Below are 6,000 nucleotides of genomic sequence, written 5' to 3'. Positions count from 1 at the left end.
ATGTTTCCACAGAGATAGACATCTGTTATCTTACACACACACACACACACACACACACACACACACACACACACCCAATCAAGCCACCCACGGACTTAAAGCAACCTGCCAGCTGACTTCAGATGAATGCCAGAGTAGTTTGTGAACATTTGTTACACTGTCATTAACTCTTAGCTCTTCAGGTTCGCTCGTGAATGCAGCGATCGCATAACATGCCTCAATAGCTGCATGCCCTTGTGAAGATATTGCACTTGTCATTTGTCATTACAGTCAGAGTGGGTTTTATAGGAGTGCTAGGGTGTTTTCCTGTTGGTAGGGGGCAGTGGTAACATATGGAGGGCTGGTGAGTTGCTCGTGGCTGTCCAGGCTGTGAGAGATCTTCACTCCCGGTGTTTGGCTGTTTGTGTGAGAGAGGTTGTAGGCAGACACTGGCAAACTGTGTGGTGTCCCTGCCTGCTCTCCGTCTCCCGTGGGCTCTACTTTCCTTTAGAAAAGACCAAAGGATGCATGTGGGGAATGTCAACATTGTTATCCCTTTTGTTGCTGCAATGAGCCCAGTTCCCCCCCTTTTGAAATGCAAAATACGGAGCGTCTTTTAATTTCTGAGGCAGCCTCGCTTGTTATTTAAGAGCAAACCAGAGCAGCTCCAGCATGAGACGAGCGGCAGGGATTTTAATAGTGCAGGAGCTCCCAGCGGCCCTTGTGGACATTAAACCGAACCGCCCATTAGATGGCCGGCAACAAATGCTCCGAGAATGGAAGGATTACTGCTTAAAGGCACAGTGGCATCCCTCTCCGTCTCTCTCTCTGCTCCTTTCCCATTCACTGATGGCGACAGCTTGTACGCAAACACAGCATTCAATAGCTGAAACACACAGAGCTGTGTGTTAGCACCCTCTTTATGTTACATTGTAAGTTCTTGGCAGTGTGCAGTCGCGGAGATTAAAAGGAAAGTCTCCCATCCCTCGCCGTTTTACCCCTCAGAAGAAGGGAGCTGCAGCTAGATGGCTGTATGTAGTCACTTCACAAGCAGGCATTCGAGGAAAGCCAAGTATTCCGATGATGGGATTATGCAGATGTGCATGCACAATTTCAACAGAGGCCGTAATGTGTAGCGTGTATGTTGCAGACTGTATGGGGAGGGTGTGCTGTGAACATAGTGTTGGCTTAAAAAGCACAATCATTTCACTATTTAGTTAAAAAGATGAAAAGCTGACATCATGAGACTAAATTCACACACACTTCAGCTGTGAAACGTTTGTGCTCTACTACAGGTTGGCTTTGAGTGCCAGTATAGTAATCACCACTTTGAAGAATGTCAGGAATGCCTACAGTGTGCAAAAAAACCCCAACCCCAACATCAGCCAGTTTAAAGTGCAAAAGCAGCAATACAGTTAAATACCTTCAAATGCAAATAATGTCTTTCTGAACCAAATCCAAACTGTGTCAGTGTAATCTTTTATATTTGGTATTGTGATGCTCATCTCAGCACACTGTGCTTTGGTCTAATGGTTCTCAGACACACCCACGTCAGGGTCGGGGAAAGCCTGTAATCATGGAAAGTGGGTGTTTGTGTCTCTAGACTAACTATTAGTGAGACTGGAGAAGAAGACGACACCATGTGTCTGAGTGAGACCTTTTCTGTCTCACTCAGACATTATTTAAAGAGCCAACAGCCAACTAAAGCTCGGGGTACAGGGGGCCTGGGATGTGGTAGTTCCTGTATAACCAACTTTTTGCCCGCCTGGAGATTCACTTTCACGAGACGGACACTTCCAAACTTTTAATTGTCGGATAATGAGAGGGTAGCTTGCAGAACGCCAAGCTGCCTTTCTGCTTTCTGTCAACATCCATATATCATGTTACACTAACAGTGGAATAGTTGAACGCTCATTTACATATTAAGCACTTCTTAATTGTGCACCAACTGTTATAATGGGCAGAGAAGACAGTATACTGTATATAAATGTTTCACAGCAGACAGACGATTGTATTTATCTCCTTGAGGTAAAGCTGAACACAATGAAGTTATTTATTAACTCCTCTTTCAACCTCCAAGAAGAATGAATAAAGTTTTGATTTTGTCACTTACCATGGCTATCAGTACAACATATTCATGCTTAGTTAATATTAAACTGGACCTGTTACACATTTCCTTGTTAATACAGGATACTCGCTTTAAACATGGTCAAGATTTCAAATAAAACCAGAATCTCAGGTTTAATACTGCTCTGAACACTTTTTTCTGCTTTTGGCTTTTGCATGATGTCGCTGAAGGCAGAGATCCCTAATATGGTCATCTTTGGGATCAGATGACCATATGCCCCACCCACCTTCGGTTTAAATCTTTTGTTTATAAGGAGCCGCCAATCAGAAGCAAGCAAGCTATAGGCATTTTTTTCTTGTGTTTGATTTTTAGGCTAGGCTATACTAATGCTGAGGAAAAAAGATGGCCCAATAATTTATGATAAAAATAAATGTTTATTAGCAAACAGAAGCTAAATTTACTGAGTGTCTGAGGAGGCGTTTTCACCCCTTCTGTGAGCATGTACGATCAGCGCTTTCAGCCCGCAATCCATCATAGATAAAATCTGGACCGTCATAGCGTAAATACACATAAAGCTAAATTTGAGCTCTAACCGTGTCAAGTGGGATGCAAGTACAGCAGAAATACAGAGGCTAGTAGCAACATTGTTACTGTGGGTTACTAAGTAGGTGAGGCACAGTTCCATAAAATGTGCTGCTGTAGTTGTACGATCAACAAACAAGACCATTTTACAACAGAATGAGACCTGCTGCAAGGTCAGGTGCACACCTGTAAAGCTTTGGGACTGCATCCTGCACATGGTGACAAAATATGTCAAGAGAGATGGACAGATATGCAAATTGTGTTAGGTCAAAGGTCAAAGTTCAGCTCACACTTGCTGCACAATTAAGAATTTTGAATACGTTCTACAATTCTATAAGTGTTTTTTGGATTTTTTGACTAACTGCCCTACCTCCTACCCTACTACCACACACTCTCATGGCACTTCATGACATTGTCATCACCTCTAATCTACTTATTTGGGTTTTTGGAGCCAAATCTTCCAGCATTTTGTGTCACTGGACTCATCTTTATCAGTCTGCCTGGTCTTAAATGTGCAAATAGTCTCCGTATACAGATATAATATTTTCTACTTTTAAAAAAACGACCACATTTGAAGGTAAATCATTTCACTGCTCACTCCAAAGCCTGCGCTTAAAGTTATACTCGTGGCAGATTTTTGTACTTCATGTGTCTGAAGCGCTTATCCAATTCAGGGTCACAGGGCCAGGCTGAGCTCAACCCAGCTGTCGTAGGGTGAGAGACACGGTGCAACCTGGACAGGTCACGAGTCCATCACAGGGAGACACGAACCGTTCACCTTCACACCTACAGGTGATTTAGAATCAGCGGCTAACCACACCTGCATGTCTTTGGACTGCGGGAGGAGAAACTATACAAACTCCAAACAGAGAAACGCCAGGCAGCCGATCGAATTGTGCTGCGTTCCTTCGCCTCAGAAGTTGGATGATGACATCATACTCAAGTTGACCACATCTTAGTAGCAGAAATCATTTGTTTTTCTCCCTGCCAAATTAGCACCCTCACAAGCAATACCACTTACTGATTTCTGCTGTTTAGGGCGAGTCATCACTGTGTTGTTTTGACAACATATATGCTGCAGACACGAGATGTACTTCCTGTTGAAATACAGTTAAAAACATGAACATTTTTATCCATGAAACCAAACAAATATTCTGAGATTTAAAATCTTTGCACCTGGTTGGTGATTTTGTTTCCGTATCCCGTTCAGCATGAAATAAAACTTGTGTTTGTGCTATGATTGTTTTAAATGATCTGCCTTTAGGTCGTTGAGCAAGGGGTCGAAAGTTTGTCACCGTGTACGCCCATTTCTTTGCTTTATTTTAATGAGATGGGGGTGTTTTTGATTAGGGTTTGGGCAGCTCTGCTCCTCCTTTAAGATTAAATAGTGTCAGAAACGTTAACACCAACAGCTCAGTCACTGGATAACAGATGAAATTTTTGTCAATATTCTTCCACTGCTGAATATTAAAGTCCATGATGTCAGTATGATCCCCTATATTTATCCATTTGATGCGTTCGTCTTCCCAGAATGACATTTGACAGCCCACAGGGAGCAGGTGTGAAGCTGTTCATTACATCTGTTGGTGGGGAGAGAATTAGTGATGGCAGCTCGGGCCTTTGAGACCACAGTCAGGAGAGAAATTACTGTGTAGTCTTGCTTCTTTCCACCCTTCTATGACAACTGAATTCGAAAGTCTAAAAGTGAAAATTGCATGTTGATAATGAGGGAGTGACACACAAATCTGATTCGGGTGTATCTAATGTCTTAACACGACGAGACGTTACCTCCAACAGAACACGTTCACGAGTGGCTGCCGTGTTTTAGCGTTTTTGCTGACGTCGTGATGGGAGGAGGGGGAATGTTGCGAGGATCCAGCCCGTGACCTTTCAGTCAGAGGCACGTGTCTCCGATCCAATGGGCCGTGATGTTGCTTAAAAGCAGAATCGTGACCCGTACTTTTTTCTGACAAAACATCCAGTCAGATCTGATTACCTCGTCGCTAACAAGTTTGCAGCTGCGAGGCCGAGGTGCACAGCAAGGGGCTCGTTAGTTCCACTAAAACACAGTAGCTCAGGACAGTCTGTCTTCGGCTCTGCTCGCTCCTTGGCATTCACCTCGCAGAGGAATGTCTCTCTCTCTCTCTCACACACACACACACACACACACACACACACACACACACACACACACACACACACACACACACACACTGTTGTCCTGCTCGACTCTTGGCAGCAGAGGCCTGAGTGTGGGCGGCTGAGTTTTCATGAATCTGAGGCCATCCCTCCCTTCCTCCCTCCCTCCCTCTGTTCAACACTTCTCTGGTTTCAGCGTTAGTAAAGCACTAATGTAGCGTACATGGTCCTGGTAGCTATAGCATTGTTAAAGTCAGCTGGGACCGTTGCCCATTTGCTATATTTAAACCAGCGTGCTGGCGAGGAGCTTACACTCACCAGTACGCGCAGGCACACACGCAGAGCGTGACGTCGGCGAACACCCGTGACATCACAGTCATGCTGTTTTCAACTCATTACACGCTAATTTGACTGACTCCCTCTGCTTTTTTTCTGACTGTTCCTTTTTAACTCCCTCTCTTCTGCTCTCACGTGCTCCGTGTTAACATTTTTGTCACTCTCCAAAAAGTTGATTCTGTTCATCTGGACGCAGCGTTTTGTGGGAGAAACGTTTCGTCACTCATCCAGGTGACTTCTTCAGTCTCAGCTGACTGCAGGTTTCAATCTTATAAACAGCACATTTGCATAATGACTGAAAGCAGCCCACTGATGGAACAATGGGCTGGGAGGTCAGTTCCTTAATCTTAATTATGCAAATTCTCATGACCATTGAGAAGCATCAAGACATTTTTGTCACTCTTTTTTTTTTCTTGCTCCTTCTCACCCTCAGCCCTGAGTCCCTGCACACACACACACATGCACACAGCTCTGGATGTTTTTGATTTGGGGCGGCTGCGACCACATTCCCTTCCTCCCACGCTTGTTCACATGTTCTACAGGAACACACACACAATCTGCAGAGACCCTTGAATATTCAGAGGACTCTTGGCTCTTTAGAAAGTTTTAACTAGCTGAAACAAAAAGGATTTCAAAATAAAATTTAAAGCTAATCCGAGGTAATAAATCGTTGTCGATGAGAGTTCTTCCTCTTTGATGCCCGTACAGGGATCCAGAGGGTCGTCACGTTCGCGTTTCAGGCCTCAAACGTTTTCTTACCTGTTTTCACAGGATTTACAACTTTGTGTTGTTTTCACCTGCTGAAAGAAATCATTTAAATTTCAAATTTATGACTTTTAGAAAACCTTCATCCCTTAATCGTCGATTCCATATCAAAGGCGTTCGCACGTGTTCAC

At 44.0% G+C, this 6,000-nt stretch overlaps 1 protein-coding gene across 1 annotated transcript in view; it reads left to right on the top strand.

The window, feature by feature from the left end:
- Nucleotides 1-6,000, top strand: part of maml3 (mastermind-like transcriptional coactivator 3) — a 127,902-nt gene that overhangs the window by 1,840 nt on the left and 120,062 nt on the right. The window lies entirely within an intron of this gene.

This window comes from Pundamilia nyererei, unplaced genomic scaffold (genome assembly GCF_000239375.1).
Source record: "Pundamilia nyererei isolate P.nyererei 1_Seehausen unplaced genomic scaffold, PunNye1.0 scaffold00075, whole genome shotgun sequence".
Taxonomy (NCBI): Eukaryota; Metazoa; Chordata; class Actinopteri; order Cichliformes; family Cichlidae; genus Pundamilia; species Pundamilia nyererei.
The sequence above is the reverse complement of the archived record's forward strand: the minus strand, read 5'-3'. Positions and strand labels throughout refer to the sequence as shown.